Source organism: Bombina bombina, chromosome 6 (assembly GCF_027579735.1).
Source record: "Bombina bombina isolate aBomBom1 chromosome 6, aBomBom1.pri, whole genome shotgun sequence".
Lineage (NCBI taxonomy): Eukaryota > Metazoa > Chordata > Amphibia > Anura > Bombinatoridae > Bombina > Bombina bombina.
In genome coordinates, this window is record NC_069504.1 from 195,318,538 (window position 1) to 195,336,913 (window position 18,376).

Below are 18,376 nucleotides of genomic sequence, written 5' to 3' on the forward strand. Positions count from 1 at the left end.
GGCAGATCTGATAGATGCCTTAGCAGTGCTCTGGGGGTTCAACCTAGTCTGCATATTTCCACCGTTACCACTTCTACCTTGAGTAGTGGCCCACATCAAGCAGGAGCATGCATCAACTATTCTGATTGCTCCGCCGTGGCCACGGAGGATATGGTTTGTGGATCTAGTGGGGATGTCATTGTCTCCTCTGTGAAGGTTGCCCTGTCGCAGGGATCTGCTGGTGCAGGGCCCCTTTGTGCATCAAAATCTAGATTCTCTGAGGCTGACTGCGTGGAGATTGAACGCTTATTCTTAGCAGGGAGAGGGTTTTCTGAGAGCGTGATTGATACTCTTATTCAAGACAGAAAGCCGGTCACCAGACGCATCTATCATAAGGTGTGGAGGACCTACTTACTCTGGTGGCAGATTCGTGGATATTCCTGGCATAAGGTCATAGTATCCAGGATACTTTCCTTCCTCCAGGATGGTTTGGAGAAGGGACTTGCCGCCAGTTCCTTAAAGGGACAGATTTCGGCTCTATCTGTGTTGTTACACAAAAAGCTTGCGGAGCTTCCTGATATACATAATATGAAAAGAGAATCCAGCACAACAGTCCAATTGGTTTAAACCCCCCTGGAGTTACTACCAAAGCTTCCAAAATATAAAAAATAAAACAGTATGGAGGGTTTCCAAAATATGCCAAAAATTTCTTTAATGAAAAATTCAAATCATGACAGGGTCAAAAAAAGCACAACGTTTCATGGCACATGCCCCTTAATTATGTGTTAACAAACTATATAGATTCACCTTGTTTAAATAGGCTCCTGGGAATTAACCCTTACATTCTATACATAAAACATATGTTTAAATAGATAGCGCCACCTTGTGAAATTCTTACAGGGTAATCTAATATAACCAACAACCAAAACCTATCACCTATCCAAATGTGTTACATAAGTGAATTAAAACACATCATAACCCCAAATATGTTTAGTATTTAATCATACATAGCAAGCAACCAGTACTCAAAAGGGACATATTAGATATCCACTGCAATACATCCTAAACATTTCTGTAACTTGTTTATATATAACAGAGATCAGATACCTGAATAGATACCTGTGGCAGGGACTAATTCCATTTTTACAAATATTTCCATATTTTTGGATAAAATATTAAGACCCCTGGTGAAGCAATCAAGTACGTTTGTGAGGGACACTAATGATTTCTTGCAGCTTCAGACTGATACATTCATTTTGTTCAGTCTTGACGTTGCCAGCCTGTACACATCTATTACACTTGTTAGTGGACTAGGAGCTTTGAAACATGCTTTGTTGTCTGCTGGTATCCATTCAAGGGCACAGATTGGGTTCATTATGCAATTGTTGGAGATCCTTTTAGACAATAACTATTTTCTTTTTGAGGATTGTTTTTATTTACAGTTACAGGGTACAGCCATGGGTTCCAACGTCACCCCTAATTATGCCAACATCTTTATGAATTCATTTGAAGAAAGGTTTGTTTTTGAAAATCCTTTGTTTCGCCGGTATGGCGCCACCTGGTGGTGCTATATCGACGATATTTTTGGGATATGGCTGGGTGACGTTGGGGCCCTTGAGCTATTCATTTCAGAGTTGAACAATTCTACATTTAATATCAAGTTTAAGTTGTCTCATAGTGAGGTTAGGATTGATTTTTTAGATGTGACAATTCTGAAAGATGGATTTGGTTTCAAGACTGACATTTTTAGGATGGATACCGATAGGAATAATTTACTGGTTTTTAATAGTGCTCATCATCCTTCTCTTATTAAATCACTTCCCAAGAGCCAGATGTTGTGTGTCAAACGCATTGTAACTGAGGAATCGAAAGTTCCCATCCGACTCTTTGAGATGGGTCAGAAATTTTTAATCTAGATGCTCTGGAACCGAAGGGGATTAATAGAGAAATAAACTGGTCAACTTTTTATTAAGTTATACATCTTAATTTCTTGGAATCTTTTTTAGTCAATATAACTTGTTACAATTTGTTTGTTTGGATATTAATATTGTTTCTCTTTTTGCTCTATTCAGGTCTCTGTTATATATAAACAAGTTACAGAAATTTTTAGGACGTATTGCAGTGGATATCTAATATGTCCCTTTTGAGTACTGGTTGCTTGCTATGTATGGTTAAATGCTAAACATATTTGAGGTTATAATGTATTTTAATTCACTTATGTAACACATTTGGATAGGTTATAGGTTCTGGAGGTTACATAGCTGTTTGTTATATTAGATTTCCCTTTATGAATTTCACTAGGTGGCGCTATCTATTTAAACATATGTTTTATCTATAGAATGTAAGGGTTAATTCCCAGGAGCCTATTTAAACAGGTGAATCTATGTAGTTTGTTAAGGGGCATGTGCCCCGAAACGTCATGCTTTATTGACCCTGTCATGATTTGAGTTTTTCATTAAAGGGACACTGTACTCAAATTTTTTCTTTTGTAATTCAGAAAGAGCATGCAATTTTAAGCAACTTTCTAATTTACTCCTATTATAAATTTTTCTTCGTTCTCTTGCTATCATTATTTGAAAAAGAAGGCATCTAAGCTTTTTTTTGATTTCAGTACTCTGGACAGCACTTTTTTATTGGTGCATGAATTTATCCACCAATCAGCAAGGACAACCCAGGTTGTTCACCAAAAATGGGCCGGCATCTAAACTTACATTCTTGCATTTCAAATAAAGATTCCAAGAGAATGAAGAAAATTTGATAATAGGAGTAAATTAGAAAGTTGCTTAAAATTTCATGCTCAATGTGAATCACAAAAGAAAATTTTTGGGTACAGTGTCCCTTTAAAGATATTTTTGGCATATTTTGGAAACCCTCCATACTCTTTTACTTCCTAATATACAGTCTTTTGTTCAGGCTCTATCCATGATCAGGCCTGTATTTAGACATGGTGCTCCTCCTTGGAGTTTGAATCTGGTTCTTAGGGTTTTGCAGAGGATTCTGTTTGAGCCTATGCATTCTCTTGACATTAAGATACTGTCTTGGAAGGTTCTTTTTCTTCTGGCTATTGCTTCGGCACGCAGAGTCTCTGAGTTGGCGGCCTTGCAATGTGAGCCTCCTTACTTGGTTTTTCATGCCGATAAGGCTGTCCTTCGCACTGGGTTGGGATTTCTCCCTACGGTTGTGTCTGATCGCAACAATAATCAGGAGATTGTAGTTCCTTCCTTGTGTCCTAACCCTTCTTCTTCTAAAGAACGGGTTACTGCATAATTTGGATGTGGTTCCAGCTTTGAAATTGTATCTTCAGGCTACGAAGGATTTCAGACAGACTTCAGCATTGTTTGTTGTCTATTCGGGGAAGCGCAAAGGGCAGAAGGCTTCTTCCACTTCCCTATCTTTTTGTCTAAGGAGCATTATTCGTCTGGATTATGAGATAGTGGGACATAAGCCTCCATAGAGGATTACGGCTCACTCAACTAGAGCTGTGGCTTCTTCTTAGGCCTTCAAGAATGAGGCCTCTATGGAGCAGATTTGTAAGGCGGCTAACTAGTCTTCCTTACATACTTTTTCAAAGTTTTACAAATTTGACGTATTTGCTTCGGCTGAAGCAGCTTTTGGGAGAAAGGTTTTACAGGCTGTGGTGCACTCAGACTAGGGTCCGCCTCTTTTTTTTTTTTCCCTCACGTTTTCATTCAGTGTCCTCTAGAGCTTTGGTATTTGTTTCCCACAAGTAATGAATGAAGCCATGGACTCTCCTCGTATTAAGATGGAAAACATAAATTATGCTTACCTGGTAATTTCATTTCCATCTGTACAAGGAGCTAAAGGCTCCAGCCCGGTTCTCCATTGGGCGGTCCTAAATTTATTTTGTTTTTCTTCTGGAACCATTTATACCCTGATATTTCTCCTACAGTTCCTTGTTCCCTCGGGGAGGTATTTAAGCCTTTGGCTGGGGTGTCTTTGCCTCCTTTTGGTGGCCAGGTTCTGTATTTCCCACAAGTAATGAATGAAGCCGTTGGAAATTAAATTATCAGGTAAGCATAATTTATGTTTTTTTGTGGCATCAATCTACTCATAATAGTGAGCAATCAAGAACACAAGGGGTTTGTATTAAAAAAATGACACTTGGGAGTATCCTTTAAGTGCAATTGAAAAGACATTTTGTAATACATCTTCTATATGATATTGTCCTAGATGAGATGCAAATCTATCTTCCACCATAGACTATAAAAGTCATTAAACAAGATTTCAGAAGGATGATAACCATAAATTTGCAAGTTGCCACTTACTCTAAACAAAACCTCTCTAAAACAAAATGCCTGAAACTAAGATGCAAAACTCTGGTACCACAACATTTACAGTAATAGAGAGTAAAAGTAAGTACCAAGATATGCTCTACAGTGAACAGAAAAACCTTAATTTTAAGTGAAAAAAAAAAGTATTTTGTATTTCAATTAATCATCCATTAAAAAAATAGGTTCCATATATCATTATTTTTTCATGTTATTTGAAATAATCCAGTTCTTCATCTTTAGTTTATAAGAATGAAGTACTGCTCAGTCAGTCTTTGGATATCTGCCTAACCAAGACTACAGTAACTAGATTTTCTTCCTAATTGGAAAGAGTCCACAGCTGCATTCATTACTTTTGGGAAATAAGAACCTGGCCACCCACTTCCCTCATCCCCCAGTCATTCTTTGCCTTTCATCCCAGGAGGTTGGCAGAGAAGTGTCAGAATTTGTATTGTCTCTTATGGAGGGTACTACTCTTCACAATGGGACAGGAGTTTTAAGTAGCCCTATAAGCTTCTCAGTGAGGGCCTGGGTGAAAGTTAGAGTCCGGAGATGCAGGGAGATTTCTCTTTTGCGACACCATCCCGATTCATATTAACAGCTCCTACAGCAATCGGCGTTGACGACTTTTGCAGACTGCTTTTTCTCTCAAGTCCATGCCAGGAGCGATGCTACGACCTGTCACACTTGAAGGGCCGTGTGCCTGTTCCACGGCGCAGATTCTGGTAAGATTGTTTCATTTTTTATTACATAATGTTAACACAGAAGACAGGGTCACAGTGTGGGGCCTTTTATCTTTATAGAATCAAGGGTTAATATCTCCTTAGGGGGATTTTTGAACAGGGGAGAATAATAATCTTATATGTTTATTTGATTTTATGCTGCTTTATGTGGGAGATGTTATGGACTTTTAGGCTGTTATTGAATATACAGGTTTCACTTTCACTTTGAGAGCCATGCAGCTTACAAGCGGGCCGTTTTCTCTCGTAGTAGGGACGGTCCTGCATTGTGCACTATGTGATTCATTCCCTCCTTAGTGACTATCAGAGAGGAGTCATACATCTCTGTACTGTCTGGGTCATAGGAGGTGGTGAGTGCCCCAGCCATTGGGATATAGAGGTGCCGTTATTTTATTTAAAAAAAAGAAAGAAAAAAAGAGGATGTTTTATCTCTCTAGTTCTCCGGGTATTGCACTAGTGATGGAGGATATGGTTTCTTTAGAGGACACTCCCTCTATTCCTAAAGAGCAATTCCTGTTTATATGGGGAGGAGGCCCTAGTTCCCCCTCTCGATTATGTTCCATATGCCTTGATAATGTGATATCAAATATGTTTGATATCATGGAGCCTTCCACCTCTTAGGAGTTGTCATTCAGTGAGGTGCGTACCCTACATTGTTATCTTTATACACATGCAGTTTTCCCATAGCATTGCTGATCCTCCATCTGGAGGGGTCCTTTTTTCTCCAGACTTTACTGCTCAGTTCAGACGGGGGTGTCTGTGGCCTTAATGCTTTACCTCGCACTGCTAAGCGCAAGCGAAAGGTTACATATTGCACTCCTTCCAAGAGTACATCAAATAATTTTTGTAAATAACTGATAGGGGTATCCGAGGTTGAAGTTCTTTCTGAGACTTCAGAGTTTGAACTTTCTGGGTCGCAGTCTGCTGCCTCGCAACCTCCAGCTGTGGAGGAACCAGACTTTATTTTTAAGAATTTGCGCTTCTTCTAAAGGAAGTTTTTGGCGAATTCAGGGGTTCCAGAGGTCATATTGCCTGATGAACCTTTATTTCCTAAATTGAATAGAGTTTGAGGACAGGGGGGTGCCATTCCTTCCCTGCTCCTGTTGTCCCGGGTATTTCACCTTGGACTGTACAGTTCCCTAAGGGTGCCACTGTCCCTGAGTGTTGTGCCTTTCGTTACAGAATTGCGCGCCTTTGCGTGTTACTCAGACATGTTTTTTCAGTTATTAAACTACCCTATCCTTATCGGAAATGGGAATACTCAGTCTGCTCTTCGAATGGTGCACCTCATTAGACATGCGGGGATGATGTAATCTCCTGATTGTCCATGTATTGAGATCTTTTCCAGTTTTTTTGGAAGACCAGGGCTCCGTTTGGCTGGTCCTGCGGTAGGCCTGTTTCTTTTTGGAGTTAACCTACGGGTTGCCTTGTATTTTATTTTCATACGATAGGATGTCCTGTTTGTTCTCCTTCTTCCCCTCTGAGGGAGGATTTATGTGGCTTGACAGTTAGGACCAGGATTGCAGGCTGGTCCTGTTTGGGTTCAGTTCTGTCTGTTAGCTGTTCGGACACGTGGCGCCGCTCTGCTTGGCTGATCTGATAGAGGCGCTGAGTGCTCATGTTATCCTCTGTGTTCAACTAAGTATTCTAGAGGACCGGTGGGTCCGTGAGGCAGGAAGGATTGTCTCAGTCCTTATACCCTTCCATTTGGATAACTGGGTCAGTGGAGTTCTGCTGCGTCTCTCACTCTTGTGTCTGAGTTGTCAGACCCTAGAACTCCTTCCCATGTAGAGGAGGGTTGGTGGGCTTGCGCCCTCTTGCTGCCGAGTTGGGCGGTTTGGCCTTTTTTCTTTTGAGGCCCTGGGAATTGTCCTTCTGGACTTAGTTCTCAGCAGCTATTAGTTTATTTGGTAGTTCAGCTGCCTTGTTGGATGGGTTGCAGAATGTGACCAGCTGAAGCTATTGCACATTGACTGTGTACTGTCTAGCTGTTTTTTATGAGTCCTTTTGGTCTTCTTCTGTTGTCTTCATGTGAGTTAGGTCTCCTTTTAGGGACCTGGGTTCCCCTCCGGGATATGGTTGTTCCCTGTTAGGGGCACTGAGCGTTGTCTCCTTGGGCTCTGCTTGGAGCTGGGGATGTTGTGCATCCTTTTCTCTCTATGATCCTCTGATTGTATAGAGGTGATGCGGAGACCAGCCTTTGCTCAAATGATTTTGGCCTTGGGGTATCCCCTTGCTTGTTGTCCTGCGGCTGTCTATGGGCTCTAGTGTCATTGTACAACTTTAACGCCTTAGCTCCTTTGGAGCATTGGACTTTGGAAAGGGGTGGTCTCTTCCTTGGGTCGGGACTTGCGAGTTATCTGGTTATCTGGGTTCATTTGGATATTGTATTGATATCTCCCTGTGGCCTGTTTTTTTATGTCAGACGGGGTGTTAAGTTCTCAGATATTTTTTGTTTAAACAATTGGGGGCTCGGATCTGTTTTCTCCTTGGTGCTTCCCGATAGTGAGGCTTTGCTCAGTGTTTTCCTTTGTGGAGTTGTTGCCAAACTTTTTGGCTCTAGGGCTGGTTCGGGGTTCCCCAGTTCCTGGGAACTTGGGCTATGTCCTTTTACTTGGACTAATTGACCTGGTCACGGTTGGCCAGGTTGTCTGAGTGCTGATGCTCATTGGACTTGACTTACACCTTTATGGTCAGTTTCCCTTGGTCAGCTTGCTGTGGTAACCTTATGGATTGACTGCTATGCAGTCAAATGGGTTTGCAGTGTCTCTGCTGCACTGCTATTGCACATTAAATGTGTGTTAGCAAGCTATTTCCTTAGGGGGATTCCTTCCAAGTTCATCTGTGTTGGAGATTGATCTCTCCTTTAGCCTGTGGCTTTGTGTCTTGTGGGCAGGTGCTCTGCCTTTTTGACCACATCCCTTTTCTTAGGGTGGGGGACTTATTTTCCTTCTTATGGAGGTGTGGTCCTTTTTCTAGGGATTCTCTTGAATTCAGGAGGTTGGAACTGAGTGTTAACCTTTCAGAGAGGGGTGTTTTTCTCTGAGTTGTTACGTTCCATCTGGAGTCTTGCTGGCTCCGCGTCAAGACTATGGTGGGCCTTTTGTTTGATTCCTTTGGGTCTACGGCCTTGTTGTCTGTTTCTAAGGAGTCGAGTAGGCACCCGTGCTCTGTTGGGATATCTGTGGCCATTCTTCTGCTTGTTTTTGAGCTTGTGTTGGATTTCTGTCCTGTTTTCAAGACCTACCGATGCTTGGGCTGGCCCGGTTGGGAGTGGGTTCTGAGATGCGTTGATGCGTTGTCAGGATCTAGGTTGGCATTGTAGCTAGCCCCTTTGGTTTACAAGCTGAGGGTCCTGGGTTTCCATTCACCTTTGGGTTCTGGGTGTAACTTCTCTCTCTCTTGGGGGTGCAGTGGGTCTTGTTGAGGTTATGTGCTTCCCCTTTTGGAGCCCTGTGTGTAGGTTTAGCGGCTTCAATTGCTTGGAAGTGTGCCCTCTATCTAGGAGTTCTCCTTTTGCAATCTGTTCTCTTGCTGGCCTCTTTTTACTTCTCAGCAAGTATTCTTCTGTGTCATCCTTATGATGGCTGCGTGTTCTTGACTGTCTTTTTGTCTGGGTCTGTTACAAGTTTTTTTATTGTCTGAATACTATAGTATTCTTAGTTCTGAGAATGTGAGGACTCCGTTTTCAGTTGTCTTTTGGTGCTTTTGCTCGATGTTGAGAGAAAGGTTTCTCTGTTTCGAGGCCCGGTCCTAAACCTCTGGTTTCTGCTTGATCTGGGCGTAGCCTCCCCTTGTCTGTCAGGACCTATTTGGGTCTTTGTGAGCTAGGCTCACTATTGGGGGTTTTCCTTTTATGGATTTTGTGGTGACCTTTCGGTTCCCCTCCGGTTCTTCTTTGCCTTATATCTTTGTGAGGGACTGCCTGTTGGGCGAGGGTGTCTCCTGGAGGACTGATGGCTCAGTTGAATCTGATTTTGCGGTCTCTAGCTAGGCTTCTGGACTATCTGTGGGTCAGTGCCCTTGGGGCCTTTTCTTTTCAAAGTTTTCTCAGCTTCGGACAAAGCGGGGTTTATGTTGGATAGTGGTTTCTGGCTTGGTGCCCTCAGAATGGGCCGCCTATTGTACCCTCCCGTTTTGCCATTCAGTGTCCTCTTAAGCTTGGGTATTGTTTTCCCAAAAGTAATTAATGCAGCTGTAGACTCTTTCTAATTAGTAAGAAAAACATAAATTATGCTTACCTGATAATTTTATTTTTCTTCCGTTGGAAAGAGTCCACAGCTCTCCACCCTTTTTCTATGTGGGGCATCTTTTTATTCTTCTGGCACCTTTTTTTCATCCTGATATTTCTTCTACTGTTCCATGTTCCTCGGCAGAATGACTGGGGGATGAGGGAAGTGGGAGGAGTATTTAAGCCTTTGGCTGGGGTGTCTTTGCCTCCTCTTGGTGGCCAGGTTCTTATTTCCCAAAAGTAATGAATGCAGCTGTGGACTCTTTCCAACGGAAGAAAAGGAAATTATCAGGCAAGAATAATTTATGTTGTTAATTGTTTAATATCTTAAGTATTTATTAAGAAAAAAAAAGAAGAAATCTTCTTTAAACTTCTTTAAACTTTTTTTATCTTCTTTAATAAACTTTTCCTATCTTGTTTTCATACATCTTTGGTATGTTCCATTTTTTGCAATACAATAATTAGTTTTTTTTGTCCATATTGCTTTAGCACAGTTACCCATATGCTTCCTTATTTTGTTCATACACTACTTGTACAAAGAAGGGACAGATTTAAATAATTTGATTTTAGAACCTGCAAATCTCTGCCTATCCATATTAATAGTAGTACTTAATCATTCAGTAAATGTTGTCATCTGTTATGAACTATAAAATTAAATCACTATAGATGAGTCTGAATAGTTCACACCATTGTTATATTTTTATGATATTGTATATTGCTTTATATCATTAACGTTTAAACAGTTCAGAGGCTAAAATATAACGGACATTAAAAATTCCACTTTGTATCTCACTGTTAAAAGATGGTCAATGACAACAAATACCAAATGGGTGGTCAATGTCAATTTATCTTTTATTTCCAGTGTGTTGTAGACCAGTAGATATATTTTAAGGATTCTTTTTTTTCTGTTTATTTTATCAGGTATGGCATTTTAGGTTCTCTAGTGGATGAACAATTAATTGTGACAGGAGAAAAATATGCAGGGCCATGAGGAAGACTGAGATAATGTTCATTTTGTATTAAAGAGACTAATCTTCCTACTCAACCAAGGTTAGAAATCTGACCTCTGTTCTTTAGTCACAAATGATTTATTTTAAGCCAAAGCCCTTAGGGGGAAGCATTTTCTTATCATTGGATAGCAAACAATTAATTAGCTCTGCCAGTCATGAGACCTATTAAAAAGCCAATATTGTCTCCTATTCAGCTAGATACAGATCCACTCAAGCCTTCTTCCAGTTGCAGCAGCTGCTTTTATTCAGCTTTTGCCAGCTAAATGATACATATTTCATACCACGGCCAGAAGAGTGTCCCAGGGGAGTTGACTGACTTGATTAAAAACTAAAGACAACATTAAATAACCTACTATGGCAGTGGAGATGTGATTAGGGCACATTAAATGTTTATAGACACGAGTGGAAAATTATCCTTATGGTTTACCAGTCTAAGGAATACACGTTGCTACTCCATTCAATAGAAAATGTTAAGTTATAGGTAAAAATCCAAATCACTTAAAGGGATACTGAACCCAAATTTTTTCTTTCGTGATTCAGATAGAGCATGAAATTTTATTGTAATTTTTCAAGAAATACATAAACTTACATTTAATAATGCCTTGTTGTAAACATATATTTTATGATATTGATATACTTTAAAGAGGCAGTCTAGTCAAAATTAAACTTTCATGATTCATATAGGGCATGCAATTGTTAACAACTTTCAAATGTACTTTTATCATTAAATTTGCTTTGTTCCCTTGGTGGTATTTTTGAAAAGCTAAACCTAGGTAAGCTCAAGCTGATTTCTAAACCGTTAAAAACTACGTCATAGCTCAGGGCGTTTTGAAATTTTTTCACAAATAGACGGTACTAGTTAATGTGTGTCATAAAGATAACATTGTGCTCACTCCCGTGGAGTTATTTAGGATTCTGCACTGATTGGCTAAACTGCATGTCTGTCAAAAGCACTGAGATAATGGGGCAGTCACAGAGGTAAAAAGTATATTAATATAAACGTGTTGGTTAGGGGAATGGGTAATAAAGGTATTATCAATCTTTTTAAGCAATAAAAATTCTGGTGTAGACTGTCCCTTTAAGACTATTTTATTAATTATATTTTCTTAGATTGTGTTATGTAACTTATTTTCTCAATATGTTTGTTTAGTCAATTTGTAATCATTAGTTATTTTATTAAGATGAGTAAAAAAAACTTAAAAAAAGTATGTTTAAAAAATACGTTTCTTTTTTATGACACGATGATCTTAATTACTAATGGGATATTCACCTCCTGGTCAGCAGGAGGCGGCAAAGAGCACCACAGCAGAGCTGTTAAATAGCTGCTCTTTTCCCTCCCACCCCAGTCATTCTCTTTGCCTACGCTAGTGATAGGAAGTGGTAAACTGAGGTGTTAGCCAAGATTCTTCAATCAAGAGTTTATTATTTTTAAAGTAGTGCAAGATTGTGCTGCTTTGTTCTAGGGTGTAGCCGTAGTCCATATCAGTCTCTTCAGTAGAGCTTTGGTGGCTTTAGAGCTATGGGAACTTGTGGGACATAATTCTCACTGTGCCTCCCATAGATTGTATGCTGCCCTGTTTGTGAAAGTCTGAGAGAGAAAAAATACTCTGTACTTTTTATTTCCACAGGCCAATGTGAGGGAGAGGACCTCGCAAGCCAGGTGAGCTGTCTTGCTGCCGGGCAGAATTTTAATGTAAGTGCTAATTTTCATTTCTGGGGTTGTACACAGAAAGATTGGCACTTTACTTCATATATGGACACAAGAGGACATTATCCCTAGGAGGGATAGGTCATAAGGCAGTTTATGCAGGCACTGGAGAAGTGGAGAAGTGGCTCTTATATTTAGGTTTGGGGCATACAGTTTTTGACTCTATAAAACTATTCCCATATTTATACTTAGGGGCTGTTGGCAACTCCCTACGGCTTTAGTGTAGTCCAAACAGCCGACCGAGAGGTTTAAATTTGTCTGTGCTTTAGCCTGTTTGGTGCAATCCTATTCCTGATGACCTGATTTACATATTCTAGCCGACCGGGAGTTCTTAGCAAAGACGCCATGATGATGGGGTTTGCACAGACTTCTTTGCGCATAGTCTGGCTGGGCGAGCTGAGGTGGAGAGGCAATGTGAGTCATACAAGGGATCTTTAAGACAGCCATGATGGAATTTATTGTCAGTCGGCACTGTCTAATCTAAGGTATTAGCCGCCCAGGAAATTTATTTGGATACGGCCACAATGGGCGGAGCTAATCTACGCAGCATTCTGGCGCGCTGTGTTCATAGCTCTTATCTGGTACGGAGCGATGGTGGGTCTTATCTGCTGCGTTATGTCACGCAGCAGAGAGGCTTCACATTCCGTTTTCAAGGCCTTATTTAGGGAGGATATACCGGAAGGGTATTATGTTAGCTCTCTGAATAGTTGGTTTCTCATCCGTTGGCAAATAACACCTCAGCAGGATTTAGCTGAGGTTTGGGGATGTTGGAAACTCAATTTGTAACTATGTTTCACATAAATAAAGCAGTTTATTTTAACTTTTAAAGACTCAGTAACACCAAGAATATTTGTTGATCTAGCTGTGAATACAGTGGTCCAGGAGGCCCTTCAACATGTGATAACATTTTGGATGTTAATAAAATAGATATTAAGAGGAGTTAGGATATTGCTCTTAACATTTAAAGGCACAGTAACTCAAGTTAGGATATTCAATTTATTTTTGATTAAAATGTGAATAAAACATTCTTTATGCTGTGATAATAATGACCTTTCTATTCCTCATGTATGGAGAGGATTTTACAGGTTAGTGATAATCATCCTTTTCAGAGCCAACATTGCCTCATATGCTGTTAGAAGATAAGGGGCATTATGACATTCTGCAGCTTTCTCCTAAAGTGTCCTAAAAACTTGGCGTCCATTCAACCAGTTCCCTGCGCTTCCTCCATGGCTCCTCCTGGAGTTACCTTGCAAGACATCGCTTCCCTTTTTAACTAGACGGTCTCTAGTGCGTTTTCGTTTTTTCCCATGCTGCAGGGAAGAAGAGGAAAAATAAACATTCAGTGAGCGAGGTTCCTGTCACGGTTGTTGCTATTTCAAGGTCCCCTCCCAGACGTGAGGAAGAGGATACTTTGGTAGCATCTGAGGATAAAATCTCAGTTTCTGACAGTATAATTCCTCCTGCTTATACTGAAGTTGTATCTTTCGAATTTAAGCTAGAACACCTCCGTCTGTTACTTAAGGAGGTTTTAGCTACTCAGGACGACAACGATACCATGGGGGTTGTCAATATTAGGTTGTACCAAGATCATTGCTAAGGAATGGGAGAGAAGGTTCCCTTTTGTCTTTTCTCCATTTCCTGTGTTTAGAAGAGATTTTTACCCATGGCGGACTCTTCATGGAGTTCCGTCATTCGGTACCCAAGGTGGAAGAGACAATTTCCACGCTAGCTGGGAGTCCTACTATTCCCATAGAGGATAGTTGTTCCTTTAATGATCCTAAGGATAACAGTTTAGAGGGGTTTCTCAATAATGGCAACCTATGACTTGTCTTCCGCCAAACTGCCTTGAAGGCACCAGATCCTGTCTGAACTCAGAAGTTAAGCAGGTCCAGGCTTGGTCGGTACCTGGATGGGAGACCGCCTGGGAACACCAGGTGAGGTATGCTTATTATTGCCACTGCCGCTTATACGGCAGCTTACTGGTTCATACGTTGTCTGGTCTCATTAGAACAGACACTCTCTTCAAAGAAATCCAGGATAAAATAAAGGCCTTTAAGTCGGTCATTTCCTTTCTTACAGATGCTTCCCTCCAAGTATTTAGCTGGAAGTTAAGATTTCAGGCTTACCATAGTGACACACGTTTTGGTTAAAATTACTTTTAGTTCCTTTCAAGATTTTATGGTAATTCTTCTACTTCTTTCTCTGAGCAGGAGGGAGGTTTTGGATTTCAAGAATGTTGACTTCTTGCTATGGTCAATGTTTTGCCTAGCCATCAGCAGTAGAATTTTAAGACGTGATCTTTGACCCCCTTGGTCAACATATGATTTCTCCCAATTTAGGGCTAGTGGTGAGTTCTCATTAGCGAGCACAATATGAAAAATATTGTGCCCACGTTAAAAGTAAATGCGTCTGCACAAACTAAATTTGTGCTTTATCGGATTAGCACAACTGAAGACCTTGCTTAAAGGGATAGGGCTAAAATTTTTTTGTTTTAAACACAAATACATTAAAATAAAGAGGTACACTGATATATACACTATCTAATAAAATTATTCTAAAAAACATTATATCTTGTAACCCTAAAACTTTTTTATACATACATATATACATGTTTATGCAAACATAGATATACTTTAGAGCCCTTTCCACTCAAATACCTGAGAATATGATAATTCATTTTTAATAACTTGTAATATTTAATAATGTGTTCTACTGAGTATGTACTGTAAATATTCTTCACATAGGGAAAAATGTTCTATGTATTTTTAAATATATATATATATATATATATATATATATATATATATATATATCTGTGTGAGTGTGTGTTTGTATACCTATATGTGTGTGTGTATGTATATATATATATATATATTTTTTTTTTTTTCTTTCATGCAATTGGCAAGAGTCCATGAGCTAGTGACATATGGGATATACAATCCTACCAGGAGGGGCAAAGTTTCCCAAACATTAAAATGCCTATAAATACACCCCTCACCACACCCACAATTCAGTTTAACAAACTTTGCCTCCTATGGAGGTGGTGAAGTAAGTTTGTGCTAAGATTTCTACGTTGATATGCGCTTCTCAGCATTCTTGAAGCCCGATTCCTCTCAGAGTACAGCGAATGTCAGAGGGACGTGAAGGGAGTATCACTTATTGAATATGATGATTTCCCTAACGGGGGTCTTTTTCATAGGTTCTCTGTTATCGGTCGTAGAGATTCATCTCCTACCTCCCTTTTCAGATCGACGATATACTCTCAATTTACCATTACCTCTACTAATAACTGTTTTAGTACTGGTTTGGCTATCTGCTATATGTGTATGGGTGTCTTTTGGTAAGTATGTTTTTTATTTCTTAACACACCTCAGCTATGGTTTGGCACTTTATGCATTTATATAAAGTTCTAAATATATGTATTGTACTTATATTTGCAATGAGTCAGGTTCATGTATTTCCTTCTGCAGACTTTCAGTTTCATATTTGGGGAATATAAACATCTTTTAAAAATGAAATTTATTTCTTACCTGGGGTTTAGTTTTTTTTTCAATTGACTACTTCTTAAAAATTCCGGGCGGTATTAGGCCCGCAGGTGCGACAAATGCTAAACTTTATTGTGTCATTCTTGGCTCGGAAATTTTTTTGGCGCGAAAAAGTGCGTCTATGACGCAAGTTCGTCATTTCCGGCGTCATACTTGACGCCGAGACCTTTCACACTGTTGCGTCATTAGTGACGCGAGTGTGTCTTTTCTGGTTATTTTTTTGGCGCCAAAAAAGTTTAGTTACGTTGTGCGTCATACTTGGCGCCAAACTTTTTCATTATTTCAATACCCCATTGATGTTTGCCTCTTGCTTTTTTCTATCAGTGGGCTATGCTATTTGCATTTGTACCCATTCCTGAAACTGTCATATAAGGAAATAGATAATTTTGCTTTATATGTTGTTTTTTATCTTACATTTTGCAAGATGTCTCAACCTGATCCTGCCTCAGAAGTTTCTACTGGAACATTGTCGCCTGACATCGGTTCTACCAAAGCTAAGTGCATTTGTTGTAAAATTGTAGAAATTATCTCGCCAAATGTCATTTGTAATAGTTGTCAAGATAAACTTTTACATGCAGATAGTGTATCCATTAGTAATAGTACATTGCCAGTTGCAGTTCCTTCAACTTCTAATGTGCATGATATACCTGTAAATTTTAAAGAATTTGTTTCTGATTCTATTCTGAAGGCTTTGTCTGCATTTCCACCTTCAAATAAACGTAAAAGGTCTTTTAAAACTTCTCATTTGGTTGATGAAATTTCAAATGACCAACAACATAATAAATTATCCTCTTCTGATGAGGATCTATCTGATTCAGAAGATCCTTCCTCAGACATTGACACTGACAAATCTACTTACTTATTTAAAATTGAATATATGCGTTCTTTATTAAAAGAAGTGTTAATTACTTTGGATATTGAGGTTACCAGTCCTCTTGACGTTCAGTCTAATAAACGTTTAAATGCTGTTTTTAAACCTCCTGTGGTTTCTCCAGGGGTTTTTCCTATTTCTGAGGCTATTTCTGATTTGATTTCTAAGGAATGGAATAAGCCAGGTACTTCTTTTATTCCTTCTTCAAGGTTTAAAAAATTGTATCCTTTACCAGCAAAATCTATAGAGTTTTGGGAAAAGATCCCCAAAGTTGATGGGGCTATTTCTACTCTTGCTAAACGTACCACTATTCCTATGGAAGATAGTACTTCCTTTATGGATCCTTTAGATAGGAAGCTTGAATCTTATCTAAGGAAGGCCTATTTATATTCAGGCCATCTTCTCAGACCTGCAATTTCTTTGGCTGATGTTGCGGCTGCATCAACTTTCTGGTTGGAGAATTTAGCGCAACAGGAATTGGATTCTGACTTATCTAGCATTATTCGCTTACTGCAATATGCTAATCATTTTATTTGTGATGCTATTTTTGATATTATCAAAATTGATGTTAGATCCATGTCTTTAGCTATTTTAGCTAGAAGAGCTTTGTGGCTTAAATCCTGGAATGCTGATATGACATCTAAATCTAGATTACGATCTCTTTCTTGCCAAGGTAATAATTTATTTGGTTCCCAGTTGGATTCTATTATTTCAACTGTTACTGGGGGAAAGGGAGTTTTTCTGCCTCAGGATAAAAAACCTAAGGGTAAATCTAAGGCTTCTAACCATTTTGTTCCTTTCGTCAGAATAAGGAACAAAAACTCAATCCTTCCCCCAAGGAATCTGGCTCCAATTGGAAGCCTTCCTCAAATTGGAATAAATCCAAGCCTTTTAGGAAACCAAAGTCAGCCCCTAAGTCCACATGAAGGTGCGGCCCTCATTCCAGCTCAGCTGGTAGGGGGCAGATTAAGGTTTTTCAAGGATATTTGGATAAAATCTGTTCAAAATCAATGGATTCAGAGCATTGTCTCTCAAGGGTATCGAATAGGATTCAGAGTAAGACCTCCTGTGAGAAGATTTTTTCTCTCACGTATCCCAGTAAATCCAGTAAAAGCTCAGGCTTTCCTGAAGTGTGTTTCAGACCTGGAGTCTTCAGGAGTAATCATGCCAGTTCCTCTTCTGGAACAAGGTTTGGGGTTTTATTCAAATCTATTCATTGTCCCAAAGAAGGAAAATGTATTCAGACCAGTTCTGGATCTGAAAATTTTGAATCGTTATGTAAGAGTACCAACTTTCAAGATGGTGACTATAAGGACTATTCTGCCTTTTGTTCAGCAAGGACATTATATGTCCACAATAGACTTGCAGGATGCATACCTTCATATTCCGATTCATCCAGAACGTTATCAGTTTCTGAGATTCTCTTTTCTAGACAAGCATTACCAATTTGTTGCTCTTCCATTTGGCCTAGCAACAGCTCCAATAATCTTTTCAAAGGTTCTGGGTGCCCTACTCTCTGTAATCAAAGAACAGGGTATTGCGTTGTTTCCTTATTTGGAAGATATCTTGGTACTAGCTCAGTCTTTACGTTCTGCAGAATCTCACACGAATCAACTAGTGTTGTTTCTTCGGAAACATGGTTGGAGGATCAATTTACCAAAGAGTTTCTTGATTCCTCAGACAAGGGTCACCTTTTTAGGCTTCCAGATAGATTCAGTGTCCATGACGTTTAAAATTGGTTTCAGCCTGTCGGCACCTTCAGTCTCAGTCATTCCCTTCAGTGGCTATGTGCATGGAAGTTTTAGGTCTCATGACTGCAGCATCGGACGTGATCCCCTTTTCTCGTTTTCACATGAGACCTCTTCAGCTTTGTATGCTGAATCAATGGTGCAGGGATTATACAAAGATATCACAATTAATATCCTTAAATCCCAATGTACCACACTCTCTGACATGATGGATAGATCACCATCGCTTACTTCAAGGGGCTTCTTTTGTTCGGC

General features: G+C 39.6%; 1 protein-coding gene and 1 pseudogene across 1 annotated transcript in view; both read left to right on the plus strand.

Annotated features, from left to right (window-relative positions):
- The window catches only part of DOCK4 (dedicator of cytokinesis 4), a gene marked incomplete at its 5' end in the record, with an annotated part of 608,904 nt that overhangs the window by 263,243 nt on the left and 327,285 nt on the right, over window positions 1-18,376 (plus strand).
- LOC128665227 (uncharacterized) lies at window positions 13,785-13,903 on the plus strand (annotated as a pseudogene).